Here is a 20,025-nt window from a genome sequence, read left to right on the forward strand (position 1 = left end):
CCGGGAATTATTAAAGGGACTTTCCTGAGTTTGCAGCAATTATTAACATACTATCGACTAACAGAGACCTTTTAACGATTGTAATTACATATCAAATATATTTCTCTGCGTGTAACAATTTTAAATACATGTTACCATTGTCGTCAATGAGATCTGATTTGGTGGTATACACCCTAGTAGCAGTTCATGACTGAACTATAATCGGCCAATACAAAACAATGGGTGCATGAAAATGTTTTGTTTAACGACACCACTAGAACATATTGATTTATTAATCATCGGCTATGGGATGTCAAACATTTTCCCATTAGTAGCAAGGGATCGTTTATATGCACCATCACAGAGATATGATAGCACATACCACAGCCTTTCATATACCAGACGTGGTGCACCGACCAGAACAAGAAATAGCCCAATGGGCTTACCGACGGGGATCGATCCCAGACCGACCGCGCATCAAGCCAGCACGTTACCACTGGGCTACCTCCTGCCCAGCACGTATGAAGACTTGGAGATACAGTGAAAATCCTCGTGCAAACATCGTACGAGTGTGTTTGCTCCAACAAAGACTTTGTGAAACTGATTCCAATTTACTGACTCGAAAGAAAAGGAATGTTTGTTTTGTGCCATGACCTTAAGCAGACACGACAATGTGGCGCCCTCTTCAAGATGTATACACCTTGTCGAACAATATGCAGATCTCACCTGCCTTAAGCGGCCACTTTTTTTCCCTCCCAAACGATTTATAATGCACCTGTAATAAGCGGTCACCTGTCTAACGCGGTCAGCGGCCACCTAAATCGGATCCCAAATCGCTAAAATACCTGTATTAAGCGGCCACATTAAACGTTTACTGGTATATAAAAGGGATATTTTAACAACAGCGATAAGGTACAGCAAATAACCGATCTTCACACCTTCAGCAATGCTAGTACCCTTTCAGTCCTAACATCTCAACTGTGTATCAATTAAGAAAGTATGACTTGGAATACATGTAATTGCCTCATGGGCGTACATGGGGGGGGGGGGGGGGGGGGTCGATGGGTTCGACCGAACCCCCCCTGAAATCGCTTTTTTTTATAATTTAATATATCTGACATTGATATCTGACATTATTATATTTACTCAACATAGAAATATATGCCCAATATCTCTGCAATCTATTTTGGAACCCCCCTTTTCAAAATCCTATGTACGCCCATGTGCCTATGGGAAGGCTACGCTTGACATATATAAATTCACTTACGATGACAATACACCGCATGAAGTAGGAATTAAATAATTAAATGGAAAAAGAAAACAAAGTTGTTGAGAACGGTTAATTTAATATATTCCAGTTTCATTTTTTTCTTCTGAAGGAAGCGACATGTCAAAAGTTGATTTATAGTCAACTGTGAAGCACACATCCGTTAATTAGCAGTACAGACGGTAAAACACATGTTTTAAAGATGTTTATATGTGGCAACCTGTAATCAGCGGCCACCTGTCTTAAGCGGCCACTTTTATCTACTCCCTTGTGTGACCGCTTAAGACAGGTTTGACTGTATATATATATATATATATATATATATACATATATATATATATACATATATATATACATACATACATACATACATACATACATACATACATACATATATATATATATATACATTCGTACGTAGGAAATTATTTGAAGACAAAATCCAGTTTGGGCGTCTTACAAATATTAAGACGACCAGAAATATATTGAATATGCAGACATTGATATTCTAAACAAGAAAATATATTTAATGCGTATTTTTTTACATTAAAGGATTTTATTAGTCGGAAACATCTTACAATACAGAAAACTCAGAAAATACAGGAAAGATACTAACAATATACCGAGCAGTGATAATGAGTTCTTTTGTTGTATTTAAAAGTTAAGTTTGTTTTGTTTAACGACGTCATGAATGAATGAATGAATGCTTAACGATACCCCAGCTCGAAAAATACATCGGCTGTTGGGTGTCCAACTATGGTAAATGCAACAAATAAGTGATAAACATAACGACACCACTAGAGCACATTAATAACTGACCATTGTACAAGGATTAGTTATGCCAAATGGCCGAGAAACCTAGGGTCGAAGGAATGAAATGTTTTTATTTAACTCAACACATTTTATTTACGTCAGACATATGGGTAAGGACCACACAGATATTGAGAGAGGAAACCCGCTGTCGCCACTTGATGGACTACACTTTTCGATTAGCAGCAAAGGATCATTTATATGCACCATCCAACAGACAGGATAGTGCATACCACGGCCTTTGTTACACCAGATGTGGAACACTGACTGGAATGAGAAATAGCCCAATGGGGCCACCGACGAGGATCGATCCAAACCCGACAGCGCATCGAGCGGAACGCTTTACATCTGGGCTACGCCCCCCCCCCCCCCCCCCCCCCCATTGGATCGAATGACTCACATTCTAGTATTGCTGAACATATCAGTCAGGGCCCCATTCCACGAAGCGATCTTAGCGCTAAGATCACCTTTAGTGCATACAGTAGTTATGCACTTAAGGTGATCTTAAAGGCTAATATCGCTTCGTGGAATGGAGCCCAGGATTGGATAAGCACCGTTGTGCTGTTAGTTCTTTTATTGCCATGCCCGACGGCTAGTGAAATGTTTTCGCAAAATATTGCAGTTGTCTATTTTGTAAATATGAATATCCTGCCCCCCCCCCCCCCCCCCCAAATGTTAGTGGTTTTAAGTTTTACCTCCCTCTTTAGGTGACATATCCGATTATTACATAACTATTATTTAGTAAAATTGTATTAACTTAAAGGCATACTGTCGCAGACCACTGACCTATTTAATGGTCTAACAAAGTATTACCTGAACAAAAATAAGTTGATTTGTCCCTAAATGTACTTTATTCAACCATCTTCATAACCACCATACTCCATTTATTAATGACATTTTGTAAAAATAATTGAATTATGGCAATGGTCCATAATTCAAAAACTAAAATTGCCGAGAGAGATAACATGGATTTCCCTCCATCATGGTTCAGTTAAGGTGATGCGATAGCTAGATTTGGTTTCCAACAATTAATGTAATTTTTATTTATTATCCACTTTTAGAGAAATAAGGTCCTTAACTCCGTGACAGTATGCCTTTAAAGTAAAGTAGGGCTAGTGATTTTTTAAACGTGGCTAGTGAATTTTTGAAAGCACTGATCCCATGGCTAGTGGACTTTATAAATATTCTAGAAGTCCTGATGTTGGATGGTGCTCATCTTTTAGTGATGTATATATGTCGTCTGTTCAAGGTCGCCACTATTTCCTGGTGATATCATAACTGGGTATTCTGTTTGAGAACCATCACCTTGAACTAGTTTATTTGGTTGGAGAGGAAAGGAATGTTTGTTTAATGACACATCAGCATATCTTCAGTTTGTGATACTCATCAAAATAAAAGTTGAAATGATCTTTAAAAAGCCGAACCACCACCTATACTCTGTATGTAAATAAGGGTTGTGTTTCAGCATTTCAAATAAAATCGTGCCTATGTTATATTTAAAATATTTTACTCTCTCTCGCACACATGCACGTACGCACGCAGTTTAAATCAGATAAAAGGCTAAAAAATTACATCCCTGAAACGAAAGCTACGGTATGGGTATTTTTACACTTGGTAGGTAGGTAGGTAGGTGTCGGGGGGGGGGGGGGAGGGGGGGAGAGAGAGAGAGAGAGAGAGAGAGAGAGAGAGAGAGAGAGAGAGAGAGAGAGAGAGAGAGAGAGAGAGAGAGGAACCTTTTTGCCGTGACACACTCATACACAAATTCTAGTGTGTGTGTGGGGGGGGGGGGGGGGGGGGGGAGAAGAGGGGCATTCAAAAGGAAAACAAAGAAGAAATAAAAATAAGTCTTTTGGTGCGGATGTCCTTGTCGAATCCATTTGTTAAACATTTGAGGCATGGTTTTCCGCAATGCCACGAGACAGCACTGTCTCTTTCCGTCAGTTTTGACGGGGTTTTAAAGGCTTATTTTACTGTTTATGAGTATGTCTAACATGAGCAATAAATATGCACTCTATGAACACGCCTCAGGCCAATCTACACAAAAACGAAAAGGAGTATTACAGTAATGACAGCTAAGCACATTTTAAACTACGGCTGTTTGGCGACTAACATATGATTATTTTGACACTTGGTCGAGAGACTGAGATTGAGATTTTGAGAGATTTTGAGATTTTGAGAGAGAGAGAGAGAGAGAGAGAGAGAGAGAGAGAGAGAGAGAGAGAGAGAGAGAGAGAGAGAGAGAGAGAGAGAGAGAGAGAGAGAGAGAGAGAGAGAGAGAGAGAGAGAGAGAGAGAATGTGTGACAGAGACAGACGGAGACAGAGACAGAGAGATAGAAAGAGATTGAGGCAGACAGAAAGAGATTGAGATTGAGCGAGACAGAGGAGAGAAAGAAACACAGAGACACATAGAAAGACGGGGAAAGAGGGAGAGTGGCAGAGATCAAGATTGAAACAGAGAGATAAAGAAAGAGAGAAAGAGAAGATCTATTTTTCGCCCCAGCCAGTGCACCACGACTGGTATATCAAATACCGTGGTATGCGCTATCCTGTCTGTGGTATGGTGCATATAAAATATCCCTTGCTACTAATGGAACAATGTAGTGGGTTTCCTCTCTAAGACTATATGTCAAAATTACCAAATGTTTGTCATCCAGTAACGGTGATTAATAAATTAATGTGCTCTAGTTGTGTCGTTAAACAAAACAAATTTCTTCTGTTCATTCAGTTTTATGGAGCGACAATTCATACTGCAGCTCCAGCAACTGCCTTCGGTGCAGTAGTGAACTTCTGACGATCTGATTTCTCGTCCCAGCCAGTGCACCACGACTGGTATATCAAATGCTATGGTATGTGCTATCCTGTGTGTGATGGTGCAGTAGTGAACTTCTGACGATCTGATTTCTCGTCCCAGCCAGTGCACCACGACTGGTATATCAAAGGCTATGGTATGTGCTATCCTGTGTGTGATGGTGCAGTAGTGAACTTCTGACGATCTGATTTCTCGTCCCAGCCAGTGCACCACGACTGGTATATCAAAGGCTATGGTATGTGCTATCCTGTGTGTGATGGTGCATATAAAAGATACCTTGCTACTAATGGAAAAATGTAGCGGGCTTCCTCTCTAAGACTATATTTCCAAATTACCAAATGTTCATCCAGTAACGATGATTACTAAAATGTTCTCTAGTGGTGTCGTTAATCAACTTTTTTTCTGACGATCTTCAACGTGCTATGAGTTTTATAGGAGCCAGGCTTTGGTGGGACACTTTGTTAAAAAGGTGTTGTTGTCCTTTAACGACACAACTAGAGCACATTGATTAATTAATGATTAAACATTTGGTAATTGTGACACGTAGTCATCAGAGGATTTTTTCAAAGGATCTTTTATATGCACTTTCCCACAGATAGGAAAACACATGTCACAGTCTTTGACCAGTTGTGGTGCACTGGTTGGAACGACAAAAAGACCAAAACAACACAATCAGTTGAATGGATCCACCGAGGTGGTTCGATCCTGCGACGCAAACGCCCCAAGCGAGCACTTAACAGACTAAGCTAAATAATCCTGCCCTTGGGACTCTTTGATACCAAAAGTGAAGGCGCGTGTGCAGAGGGAAGGTATCGGGGGTCGAAATTCCTCCCTGCTCAAGCAAATTTTCTTTTTCTCAATACAATTTCCGGGGGGAGGGAATAACTCCAACCCCCCCCCCCCCCCTATAATCTTCAGCCAGAGGGAAGGTTTCGGAGATCGAAATATCTCCCTGTTCCTCCCTGCTCAAGCAAATTTTCTTTTTTCTCAATACTTTTTTAAAGGAAGTAAAGACCCCAGCCCTACCCACCACCACCCCCGATAATCTTCGGTTGACACAGACCAAGCTCCTGGTTAAAATTCTTCAACAAATGTTTGAAATAACACTTTTTTTCGTATTTTTCTGGAGTCGACTACCCACCTCTGCCTTTAGGCACAACCCTAATTCTATTGTTCTGATATAGATAAACAAACGTTTATTTCCTCAAACCTGTGACCTTCGTGAAACTAACAAACAATATAGCGTGATGTACCAGCTGCACTACCCGCTACGTCACATGTCCGGCAAAACTTGGTCAATTATCAATAGCCATGGTAACCCGTCACATATGCAGATTGCACATTAAGAAGGAAAAAAAAGAGCACCTGTCCGATGGTAGGAAACGCACATGTGAACACAAACAGATCGCATCGAGATAATAATGGTCCGCGTGATTGAAAATTATGTCCAGTTTAATTGCAATTTCACGCCAATCGCACGACACACATTACCGTATATTCTATAACAACAGCAGCCCCATGTTCAACAAGCAGTTTTTCGTCCACGTTTGCAAACTATTGTGACTGGTTTCCGAAGCGGTTATTCGGTTTACTGTGTAGCGTAAAATTCAGTCTAGCGTACGTTAGCGACAAGGGATTGACCGATTTACGCTATGCCAAACAGAGCAGCAAAAACGTCCGCTAGACTGGTTTATACGCTTCACGGTAAACCAAATGGCCACGTCGGAAACCAATACAATAGTTCGCGAAAGTTACCTCTGTCTGCGTTATGCCAAATCGAGCATAAAAACGTCCACGGGACTAATTTATGCGCTTCACAGTAAACCAAATGGCCACGTCGGAAACCAATAAAATAGTTCGCGAACGTTAGCTGGCTGAACGTGGGACTGGTATGGTGCGGTCGCTCGCTAGACTGGCTTTTACAACTAACGTTAAAGTTAAAGGGACATTCCTGAGTTTGCTGCACTTTTTAAGATGTTATCGACTAACAGAGACTTTTTAACGATTGTAATTAAATATCAAATATATTTTTTCTGCATAAAATATTAGTGGCTGTATATTAAACGTGTTTCTGGTCGTTCTTATATTTGTACTAGGTTAAATTTTATCTTATTTCCTAAAATATAGTTTTTTTGTACATACGAAATTATTTAAAGACAAAATCCAGTTTGGGCTTCTCACAAATATTAAGACGACCAGAAACACATTGAATATACAGACACTGATATTCTAAACAAGAAAATGTATTTAATATGCAAGTTTAATCGTAGAAATATTTTATTAGTCGGAAACATCTTACAGTGCAGCAAACTCGGGAATGTCCCTTTAAAGATAACATTCAAATTGTTCGCAAGCGCTCTCCGTCCTGAACACGCCAGTAATAAAAATTTCCGACCCTGAAGAGTCGGGACAGGGGTAGGGGTGGGGGGAAAGAGGGCTGGGCCCTGGGCTTCAGATGTCACTAATTTGGCACACCTGGCTTTTTGTCTGTTCTGGGCACACCAAGGTTTTTTTTAGTAAAGTATTTAATAATAGCTGGTAAATATTGCGAAAAATGCATTTCAAGTTATTTTAATCTGTTCTGGACACAGCAAGCATGGGCGGATCCAGGAAATATTTTTAGGGGGGGGGACCAAAAAAGAAGGGCACATTGACTCGTCAAAAGGGCACCTTACTACAAGTTTTGATATTTACAATTAATATGAATTCCTACAGTTCTACGTCATAATATACTAGCAATAATGAAGTAAATTGGCGTCACTCGCGTTAGAACCTCAATGGGGCCCCATTGAGACTCAATAACACAGACACATATCTGCAAGCTTGCGCATGTACACGAAAATCTTGATTTCATTTATCTACAATATAATTATTGTTTACTTAAAAAAAAAAAAATTCTACAAACAAAAAGGGCACTTGGACATTTTGAGGGCACTTGAACAATTTTTTTTTTGGGGGGGACGCGTCCCCCTGGTCCCCCCCCCCCCCCCCCTTGGATCCGCCCATGGCAAGGTCTTTTTAGTAAAGTATTTAATAATATTCAGAGAAAAAAAAATGCATTTCAAGTTATTTTAATCCAATTATTGCTTAACATTCCATTGATTTTGAGGTTAAATGTTTAAGAGGTTAGCAAGTTTGCACTTAATTCTTTACAGTAATCACTAAGCATACCTCTATGTGACCGGCCTCGGTGGCGTCGTGGTTAGGCCATCGGTCTACAGGCTGATAGGTAGTGGGTTCGGATCTTAGTCGAGGCATGGGATTTTTAATCCAGATACCGACTCCAAACCCTGAGTGAGTGCTCCACAAGGCTCAATGGGCAGGTGTAAGCCACTTGCACCGACCAGTGATCCATAACTGGTTAAACAAAGGCCATGGTTTGTGCTATCCTGCCTGTGGGAAGCGCAAATAAAAGATCCCCCGCTGCCTGTCGTAAAAGAGTAGCCTATGTGGTGACAGCGGGTTTCCTCTAAAAAACAGTGTCAGAATGACCATATGTCTGACAAAGCCTGGAGCTGGGTCAACTCTGATAGTTGTACCACCATCACCTAAGTGGCGAAAGTCTGCACATAATGTGAGTATGGCTTCTCGGAGGTGATCATGCTTCTCACTCTCAATGAAGCATGTGAGGGTGAATGATGACACAGTCTCTCGAAGCACAGCAATTAACTGTCTGTAGCGCTTCATTACGTCTGCGGCAAAAGAGACACCAATAGTTGCTGGTGGAGCTGTTGTTAACTGTGGGTAAAGCTGGGATGGTATAGATTTCAGCGAAGTACAATGGTGACATGATGAGATGACTGAATGAAGAGCTTTGTCCAAGTCTAAGGCAAAGAAATACCGTGTGAAGACTTGCTTCATTTGATACAGTGTGGGATGATCAAATCGAATATACATTGAAGTTAACAATACATCCAACACAGATCGTGGAACCACAATACGCTCCTGGGTTGGCTGGAAGGGTTGTTCTGCAAAAACTACAAGTAAACCATCATTCGCAATGTTTACATCCTTCAGGTATCTCTTTACATCTGGTATGTTAGTAACTTTCTTTGAAGGGCGAGTGCCTTGAGATATAGTGGGAGTGTGTCCGTCTCAGATCTGGACATTCTTGCCGAGTGGCTTGCCATGCAGCACGGCTAGTGAAAGGCATTCTTGTAGCACCTTCAATGACCTCCTTGACAGACAGGCTGCGGATAACAGAGTCGGCTGTTTCTTGAATGAACTTGCACACCTGACAACTGTGGTCAGAGCACTCACTTGGGTGTCGACTGCAGAAATCAGATGGGATACTGGCTGCACCTGATATGTGTGTCACAGCAACATGGTAACGACTGACAATAGACAGGAATGTGGTAACCCGTGAACTCGCAGAAAATGCACCCCGGCACAGTTTGTTATATGCTTGAACACAAGGACGGCTGTCGGTCAGGATCTGAGTTTGATTAGATGAGGCTATGATGAATGGAAAGAAATGTTTAACTGCAGCTGCTATAGCGAGGGCTTCAACATGGCACATGGCAGCCAAGTTACCTGGTGCTTCTTGAGGTTTGCACTGAAGAAGCCAGCCAGTAAGGATTTTCTGTCTCTGTAGACATATAATGTGGCTGCCAATCCACAGGTTTTCACAGATGCATCTGTGACTATCCATAAACAATCATTTGGTCTCGGAATTGTTATGGTCTTGTTGTCAGACAGGCTAGACTGAACCTTTAAGAATGATTCTGTTAAGTCATCTGTCCAAAGTATTTTATCTTTGGATTGTTTACCAGCTGTTGCTTTGTCTAATGGATGCAGTAAGTCTGCGTAGCCTGGGAGAACACGGCTGAGGGCCTTGTATGCACTGATGAAGGAACGTAGTCCCTGTACTGTTGGCGGAGCTGATACTGCTGATAATGCAGCAATTTTGTGTGGGCTTGCATTCAAGGTGCCTTTGGACCAAATCCATCCGAGAATGTTAGTAGTATGGGGCAGATTACAGTTTTGGATGCTGTTAGTCTGAGGTTGTTACATTTTAATGCGGCTAACACAAGGCTGCAGTTTGTTAAGGTTTCTTCGGGAGTATTTCCACCACAGAAAAGATCATCCGCCAAGCACCCTGGACATCAGTTCCTCAAGATAGGTTTCCGAGCCGGGCATACTCATGGCGCAGCGGTTGTATACTCTGATACCTTTGAATGGGGTAGATACTCCACAAAACGTCATGGAATTATGGGATAGTGGAATTTGGTAAAATGCTTTTAGCAGATCTGTTTTGATGATATATTTCCACTGTCCAATTTCGCGTAAGACGTTGTCAATGTTTGGTATGAGTGAAGGTTGGGGCTTACTGTACTGACCTACTTCTCCAAAGGAGGTCACAAGACGACTGCCTCCATTTGGTTTGCGGACCAAGAATGAGAGGTTGAGATATTCCACTGTTACATTAACTTGTTCTGGGGTAGCAAAAATGCCCATAGCTTCTAGTCCATCAAACTTAGTTTGGAGTTCAATCAGAGTGTCTTTATTATAACTGGGCAGCCGACCTTTCCTTTGGGGTGGTAGTGTGGGGCCCATGTTTACAACCGCTTCGAGTTTACCACTGGCACCCATTATACTTTGAGACAGTTGGGTTTGAACACATTAGCATATGCTAAATGAAGTTTGTTGAATTTGTCACGCATATCAGGGGACAAACATCCATCAGCATCCACGGAAATTTGATCCGAGAACGGTTGTGTATTCATGGTATTAGGTGCAGAGATGACTGTGGAACTTGCTCCTGACCAATAACTGTGTCATCTGTATGGGAGATGGATCTTACTTGGCAAACATGTTCATTTCTTTTTAATATTATGGGGTCGTTTGTGGTGTTGAGCACTCTTATAGTATGCCCAACAGAATGTACTTCTTGAACTGGTGGTCATGCTCTCTCCAACTTGCTGTTAATATTACTGGGACTGTCAAACCGGGGCTCTAAAGCCCACATGGAATCAGTGTCCGAAGTCAAAGGTGTGGTAAGTTCAATTAATTCTGGTAAGATGGCGGTTTTTCGTGGGGGTCCACGAAGTAGGAATGCCTGGGTACGTCGTACTGAAGCCTGATTCTGTGCCTGGCGTCCATAGAATACGACCGTCGAGCCCTTAATAACGATCTGTCTTTTGACAGGACGAGTGGCAATGTCATTAGTAACATGAAAGGGATTACCAGCAAGAACATCTACATCAAGTTGTCTCACCACTAAGGCATCAAGTTGGAATGTATTATCCTCTCTGGTCAGTTGACAATGAACTTCTCCTATGACATCCAGTGGTGTGACATCATCTGCTTGGCGTGCCATTTGAGATGCAGGACTTATTGGCAGTTTTATGCTTTGAGCAAACGAAGCGCATACCATATTGGTAGCAGCACCGGTGTCCAAAGTCAAACGCATGGGATGATGTGTATAAAACGTGTTCAAGAATGGAGATTGTACGACATCCACCCGACGAACAGTTGGCTGATCAATGAGGGGATCATTGTCATTTTCAGACTGAAACTCATCTTCATCTGGTAGGCACTCCTCATCATCAGTGACAAAACGAGAACGACCATACATCAAACGTCTGTCAGATTCAGGAAGGTGTTTACAACTGCTTAAGTAACGAGTATTGTATGTGGGCCGGCCGGCTGCTTTAAACAAAGTACAGTTCTTTGATTGTTTTCTGGCTGTGTGTACCCCTCTGTTGAAAAGTGGGGGTACCTTTTACTATACGGTGAGAAGGATGCAGTGCGAAGGACTTTTGTGTCATCTATGCTACGTAGCTCATCCAACAGAGATAGAAGTGCTTGGGAAATCTCTGGTTTCAAGGAAGCAACAGATCGATTCTGAGTTCTGTGCCGTACTTCTGCTGTACAAGTTGCGGGAGACCACTGTGAATAAGTTGGAGCCACAACACGACCACAATGTTTTCAAGAGTTGGTGTATCTTCATCCGAATCAATGGCTTGTCCATGGTGCGTAATTCCACCATCCACAGTCAATAAATTATCCTCAATAAATGCCATTAAACGCTGATATAAGTCTTCAGGTCGCTCATCAGGTTGCAGTTTAATGTCACAAAGGTCAAGGAAATCTTTTGCCAGATATCGTCAAGAGAAGTGGAATTTTTTTTATTATCGAGTTGCGTGATATCACTGAACAATAATTAGCTATCTGTCCAAGCATGATGTCGAGTTGAGCATTTTTTTGAGCAGCTGTTTTCCGTTGAGCCTCGGGTACAGATACATTATCGTTCCGAAATCCCCTTTCAGGATTAGCGGCGGTCTTTTTTTGCCATGTGGTCCCTTTTGTTATGAGCGGTGCGAAGTTATTGTCGAGAGACAAAATATACATTAAGTTTTGTTTCCAGTTTTCAAATGAATTAATGGTCTCATTTTTTAGTGAGCTGCCATTGTTTGGGGGCTCTACTATTAGCCATGATTAATATGAAATGTCGGTAAGTTAGTTAGATTTAACAGTTTGTCACAAATAAGCGCAGCGGAAGTTACGAGATGTGTTTACCTCGACAACAGGAAAGCTACTGTTAATACATGTGCTTGAAATTTTGACAATGTTCTGTTGAATACTTCGTGTAATGTGACCGGCCTCGGTGGCGTCGTGGCAGGCCATCGGTCTACAGGATGGTAGGTACTGGGTTCGGATTCCAGTCTCGAGGCATGGGGTTTTTAATCCAGATACCGACTCCAAACCCTGAGTGAGTGCTCCACAAGGCTCAGTGGGTAGGTGTAAACCACTTGCACCGACCAGTGATCCATAACTGGTTCAACAAAGGCCATGGTTTGTGCTATCCTGCCTGTGGGAAGCGCAAATAAAAGATCCTTTGCTGCTAATCGGAAGAGTAGCCCATGCAGTGGCGACAGCGGGTTTCCTCTCAAAATCTGTGTGGTCCTTAACCATATGTCTGACGCCATATAACCGTAAATAAAATGTGTCGAGTGCGTCGTTAAATAAAACATTTCTTTCGTGTAATGTGAAAAGGTCAAAGATGTTGATAACATCGATTTTTTTTGTGTTGAAATCTTCAACGGCGTAGATTACAAAAGCTGCCACCACGCCAATAAGGACAACATCTATGTTTTCCAGACCAAGTTTTATAAAAAGAGAGAGGATACTCAAAAACAGGATTGTTCAAGAAAACGAAAACATGCAAAAACCGTACTTGAATTTAAAACGAAATAATGTAAATGAACACGTTCAATTAATATACTGGCGAATAATAATAATAAATGGTGAGTTCATGTTCATGTTCCGACTGTTTCATGAAATATGTATTTTTATTTTTGCGTATATCGCGGTTTTGCCATTTTCGTCATGAATATAAAATCCACAAATACAGTATTTTTTATATATTCACTACGCCGCATTTTCCGTATTTTTAAGACTTTTTACGAGAAGACTATAAAAAATGAAGCGTGTCGTGGAATTCCCTCGATCGTAGTTCAATTAAAATGTTTTGCCAATATCTAGTCTCCTTTCCATTTATAATACAATTTAATTACGAACTCAATTCATTGAGCTCCTTTACCAATGAACTCAACAGACTGAGAAAAAGATACAGGTAATGGATTTTGTACTAAAAAAATCCTCCCAACGCTTCACTAGAAAAATACTGTAGTCTACAAACAATATCTCAAATTGTTTGTCAAATACTAGTGCACTCGCACTTACTTCACTGGTACAAAATAATACAAACAATATCCAATTGTTTGCCTAATCAGTGTACATGCACAAGCCTCGTGTGTGCACACTCTATTCTTTATACACTTGTAATTGAACTTGTCACATAAATATCCACAATACCCGGGACCTACACCTTTATGTGCTGGGTATTGCTTACTCTATTCCCTAACTTAATTAATGCATAGTCAAAACCTATTTCTATTTCTTAACAAGTTTCGTTTCATGGCTTAAAATTAGTTTGGTCCTTATTTATTACACTAAAACATCTACTAAATCTTTATTGTCAATCACTACACCAATCCACATAATGGGACGAAATACTGACAACAACCCAACTGACTATACTATGACGTGATTATGACCACACTATATGACGCGATTGACCAGACTAACAAACATTGACTGGATTGCTATTTATACCCCCGCCACATTCTACGTTTGGCGTAATTCTGCTATTGCTGGATTTCCAGCCGCTTGCGGAATTTACACTGTACAATTCCGCCGATCCCGTCAATGGTTGTCACGGCAGAATTATTCTGCCCTTTATTGGATAAATTGCCAATAACGCTAAAATTAACTCTTTTAATAATAATTATATTATTTTAGCTAACTATACTTAATTTTACATATTTTATAACTTTTATAAGACATTTCTCGTTCTTTTAAAACACATAAATACATAATCAGCTAAAAATAGCACTTTACCATTGCAAGGTGAATGTCGTCTGCAAAACAGCTGTTTATGACGGGAAGTATTTCAGAACGAGGCTCTGGCGCCATTTTCCTATAACATACATGTTAGGGACGGTCAATAAATATCGATGTGCTTCACAATCCGAACAATGTTCGGAAGGGGGCGAGGGGGTAAAAGCCATGTTCGGATTGCTTTTCAGGTAAAACATCGGTCCATCGAAGGTCAATGTTTCGTACACATTATATCAATGTTTTTATGTTAGGATTAGGGGAGGGGGGGGGGGGGGGGTCAAACCCAATCCTAACATTGTTAGGATTATGAAAACCATTGACATTTATGGACCGTCCCTTACGAGCTACTATTGCTAATCTTCGATCTTATTTCCACTTGGAAACTGATACCATCTGTCATACGGTAATAAATATCTCCATTAATGCTAAACATATCTAATGATATGCCGTATGAATTGTGAATAATTCAACTTGCCATTGAAATAAGTGTACACAGGAATGTAAACAAACGTTCTTCTTTGATTCTATTAAAGATGCATTATCTTCCAATACGAACGTCAACAATAATGCAGATATTATTTATAAAATACACCACTGGTAATGTCACACTTTACCAAATCCTTACAATACAGCGTGCGAAACCGTTATATATATATATACTCTGTCAAAAAAGAAACACATAGGTGATAGGGAAAGAAGAAAAGTGTTTGATTTGACAAAATATCGTGTTTTTTTACAATGTTGCTGAATGACCATGTTTGTTAATATTCCTGGAATGGGACAGCATGCCCAAATGCACCCTAAAACAAATGTAACGCACGTTGTGGCACAATGTGGGACAATTGCAGGGTGTCGGCGTGAAATGGTCAAATTTTGGCGAATGCACGTGAAACTCGGGGACAAGATTGGGGTAATGATGGGTATTTAAAGCTGCAATGCTCGCAATTATGCCTCATTTCCATTTCGACGTAGACGAATTACAAGATGCCAAGACTAAGCCTGCCGAATCGAAACATTGCAATAGGCCGCCTCCAGTTAGGTGAATCGCAGACAGCAGTCGCGCGCCACATGAACGTCCACCAGAGCATTTCACGTCTCTGGGACAGGTACCAGCAGTTTCAATCAGCTGAAGACTGGCCCAGAAGTGGAAGACCATCGCATAACAACTGCAGCACAAGATCACTACATCCGGGTTCTGCACTTGCGTCACCGAACTGCCACAGCAACGAACACTGCTGGGCGCATACCTGGATTGAGAAGGGTGTCTGCACAAACCATTCGGAACCGACTTCGAGAAGCTGGTTTACGGGCTAGGAGACCGTATTTTGGCCCCTTCCTGCGACGTCAACATCTACATTTACGTGTTTGCTGGTGCACGAATGTACAGGGGTGGAAGTTAGGAAACTGGCGGCGAGTATGGTTCAGCGACGGGTCACGTTTCCTTCTACAGCGACGTGATGGACGACAACGTGTTTATAGACGCCGCAATGAACGTTTTGCCAACAACTGCGTCGCCCAAGTTGACAGATTCGGTGGAGGGAGTGTCATGATGTGGGGAGTCATCTCATACACCGGCAGAAGTGAACTTGTGTTCGTACAAGGCAACTTGACAGCTGTACGCTACCGAGATGAAATTCTTCGCCGTCACATGCTTCCCATTTTGGATCGACAGAGATCTTTCAGCAGGACAATGCCAGGCCGCATACGGCACGTGTAACAATGGATTTCCTACAGAATGAGAACATTAATGTGCTGCCGTGGCCATTAAGGTCGCCAGATTTCAACCCCATGGAACATCTATTGGATGAACTGGACAGACGTGTACACCAGCGTGACCTGGTACCTGAGACGCTTCTGCAGCTGTCACATGCACTGCAGGAAGAATGGGCTAGGATTCCACGTGCCCGGAGTCTATGCCAAGGAGATGTCGCGCAGTGATTGCTGCTGCTGGTGGCCACACAAGGTACTGATTTCAGCGCCCTCGTGCGACGCTGTTTGGTGACGAAAACGCCTCCACTGCCGTCATTCCATAGCAAGAGCACTGTCACATACTCATGTCATATTTGACTGTGATACGATCATATAACTATATTGTGCCACTTTGTATTAAAGAGATAATTCCATGAATGCCTATGCGGTTTTTTTTTGAAAGAGTATACACACACACACACACACACGGACTTTTATACTGTGAAACCCCTCCAAACGACCACCACTAAGACCATATGGATATGTAGTCATAAAGTATTAGTCTTAAGACTACTCGCTATTACGGATTCCGACTGCTAATGGCCGATTTCAGTACGTTTTTACTCCACAAATGAGACTACTGCACTAAGTGACCCATCATACTTTAAAAAACCCACATTATTGCCCCAGATCAGTGTGACAATGTCAAGGATGGGGAGCCTTGAACCATTGACTTAGTGTTTGTAACCTACTCATGTACATACATGTCACGGGGATCCTATAATACCCGTAACTGAATAAAACACGATTATCCAAATATCTCTCCTCACTGTATATCTACGGCGCTTGATCTATTTATTGTGTAAGATGTCCATAAGAATATAGAAAAGTATAAGTTTAATAATATAATAATCTAAAGGATGTGTATGGGTAATTTTTGCGTGCTTCCATAAAAAGCCTGTTCATGTACGCCTTTCCTGGGCCCAACCGCTGACTTCACCAGGGATCTGCCCACAACAGGGAAGTATTCGTTTTCATAAAACTATATGTATATTGTGTACAATTATTTGTTTTGTTTGTGTGTCAGACACGTGATTCATAAGTCATACATTCATCTTGCTTTTGTAGTAGTATACGCCCATGATCCCTGACGCAGTGTTGTCTGTTGAGACTTGTTAATTTTCAACGTGTACTAATTAGGGAAATTATGACGCCCACTGACAATTGAATTTTAAACAGGCTTGACACTGGATTATTCTAACAGTTACATGTACCGCCATCTTACATTAAAGGCATATTGTCACAGACCACTGACCTATTAAATGGTCTAACAAAGTATTACCTGAACAAAAATAATTTGATTTGTCCCTAATTGTACCTTATTGAACCATCTTCATAACCACCATATTCCATTTATTAATGACATTTTGTAAACATAATTGAATTATGGGAATGGCCCATAATTCAAAAACTAAAATATCTGAGAGGGATGACATGGATTTCACTCCATCATGGTTCAGTTAAGGTGATGCGATAGCTAGATTTGGTTTCCAACAATTTGGTTGCCCGAGTAATACTAATTTGAACTAAAAAATAAAATTTCTGATTGTCCGATCACTGCGGAAAGGCCTACGAGATGCAAAGGAATTCCAATCACGTTCGCAACTCAAATAACTTGACAATAACAAAGCTAGTGATAAAGATAATGAATAAGGTGTTCTTTACTTACTTCAAAATAAAAGTTTCCATTTAACTTTGGTTGCTTAATTGGCATTTGTCAAAAACGCAGTACAAGCTGAAGTGAAAGCGCCGTAGTGACAACTAACCCGGAGCCTCGTCCAAGGTAATATTCTGTCATAGACGATGACTGTTACCTGCGGGACCGTGCGCTTTCAGAGGTACAATTTACATTAAATAAACACAATGGAACTAGATAGTTCGTTCACCGTCTCAAGGATGTCAAAGGATGCGTTCGTCGTTGAGCCATTCGCAACGCATAGGGCTTCCTCGGGTCAATTAATAGCCACGGGAAACTCTTTTCCCGGAAAACGCGAAGGCGGTTCTAGTAACAGATTTTTTTTTTTATTATTTAACGACGCACTCAACACATTTTATATGGCGTCAGACATATGGTTAAGGACCACACAGATACTGAGAGAGGAAACCCGCTGTTGCCACTTCATGGGCTACTCTTTTTCGATTAGCAGCAATGGATCTTTTATATGCACCATCCCACAGAAAAGGTAGTACATACCACGGTCTTTGATATACCAGTCGTGGTGCACTGGCTGAAACGAGAAATAGCCCAACGGGCCCACCGACGGGGATCGATCCCAGACCGACCGCGCATCGAACGAGCGCTTTACCACTGGGATACGTCCTGTCCCCTAGAAACCAATTGGATCCCACTGCTGAACTATCCCACTTGTCCTAGAACACTAATGAAATAATGAGCTTGTTCACAGAGTAACATGTGTATGCACGTGCAGGCCGATTAGAGTTTTGCGTGGCCAGATATAATTTTATGTTTCTTTGTTTATCTAGTTTCCAAAAGTTAACAATAAAAATTTATATCTTTTAATTGTTTTATCTTGAATTTGTATTTTGAAAAGTGACGCTTTCTGTAGAATGACCCATATATATAACTTTAAATATATATAATACACACACACACACACACACACAGATTATATATATAAACCATCGCTGCCGCTATTGGATCAAGAAACGTGTGGGTTGGGGTGGGTGGGTGGGGGGTGGGGGGTGGGGGCACATGCCCCGTTTGTCCCGCATGTTTCCTACGCCAATGACCATATAACGTTTGAGTGAATTACACCGAAAAACTGGGGCGAGACGTAGCTCAGTGGTTACAGCGCTCGCTCGATGCGCGGTCGGTGTGGGATCGATCCCCGTGGGTGGGCCCATTGGGCTATTTCTCGTCACAGCCAGTGCACCACGACTGGTACATCAAATGCCGTGGTATGTGCTATCCTGTCTGCGAGATGGTGCATATAAAATATCCCTTGCTGCTAATCAAAAAGAGTAGCCCATGAAGTGGCGACAGCGGGTTTCCTCTCTCAATATCTGTGTGGTCCTTAACCATATGTCTGACGTCATATAAGTTATATATTATAACCGTAATTAAAATGTGTTTGCTTCGTTAAATTAAAACATTTTGGTACACTGAAAAATAAGTAGCCCTCGCCGCCTCCCGTATACAAACTCTTGTTGAGACCACTTACCCACACAAATCACGACCAGTCCCTTTACGCTTACTACGTACCCTTGTTTACAATCTCGTGATGTCGATCCGCTATTAAATAACAACAGTATTGTCCGCGAAGCCTAAACGAACGGGCAAAACCGTATGTTACATTCATATATACCAAGACATATCATCGATCACAGAGATTTACGATTCATTGTCATCTTACCGTTAAAAATCTGTCTCGCAGTTACGAAGGATGTCGATTTCTCATTCACGTCTGCCCACTCTCTCTGTCTCGTCTGCTGTCTTGGTAAGACAGTAACACGTGGCTGTGAAGAAAGAGTCTAGCTGAGCGCAGAACAAATAATAAATGTTGACATTACCGCGTGTGTACTGGACGCCGGGATAAACGTGGTCAAAGCTACAACATGACTTGAACGTTGTGGTGTGTGTAATAGTTATAGTCCGTTTCAAAAAAGTTGCGGTCGATTCGGTTAATTCCGTACACCTTTAGCTTGTATTTTATAAAACAGCGTACAGTTGCGAGTTCAGGATTTCGAGCGCTCGCGGATATTTCAGTAGTATCAATATCTTTCTATAATGTTCTATCATCTTCTATTCATGTATTGTTAATACGCAAAGACCAGTGTAGCGAAGCAAGCGTTATATATCGGACAACTGTAACGCAATGCATTTGTGAATGGAAATAATGCAGGGGCAGATCGACGATTATTTTCTCATGGGAGATAATTTAGTACACCTGTGCTCGCCGCACTCGCTTTGTGGTGACTCGAGTTGAACAGTGGTTTAGTCCTACCCCGTGTTTTGGGTAAAGATAGGGCTAGAGTGTAGTTGAT

The 20,025-nt window shown here is 41.5% G+C and overlaps 1 long non-coding RNA gene across 1 annotated transcript in view; it reads right to left on the reverse strand.

Moving 5' to 3' along the window:
- Positions 1 to 19,636, reverse strand: part of LOC121373845 — a 38,294-nt gene extending 18,658 nt beyond the window's left edge. Inside the window, exon 1 of the long non-coding RNA XR_005958146.1 lies at positions 19,395 to 19,636. This is a non-coding gene — a long non-coding RNA (uncharacterized LOC121373845). The remainder of the gene's footprint in view (positions 1 to 19,394) is intronic.
- Positions 19,637 to 20,025: the final 389 nt, after the last annotated feature.

This window comes from Gigantopelta aegis, chromosome 5, assembly GCF_016097555.1.
Source record: "Gigantopelta aegis isolate Gae_Host chromosome 5, Gae_host_genome, whole genome shotgun sequence".
Classification (NCBI taxonomy): Eukaryota; Metazoa; Mollusca; class Gastropoda; order Neomphalida; family Peltospiridae; genus Gigantopelta; species Gigantopelta aegis.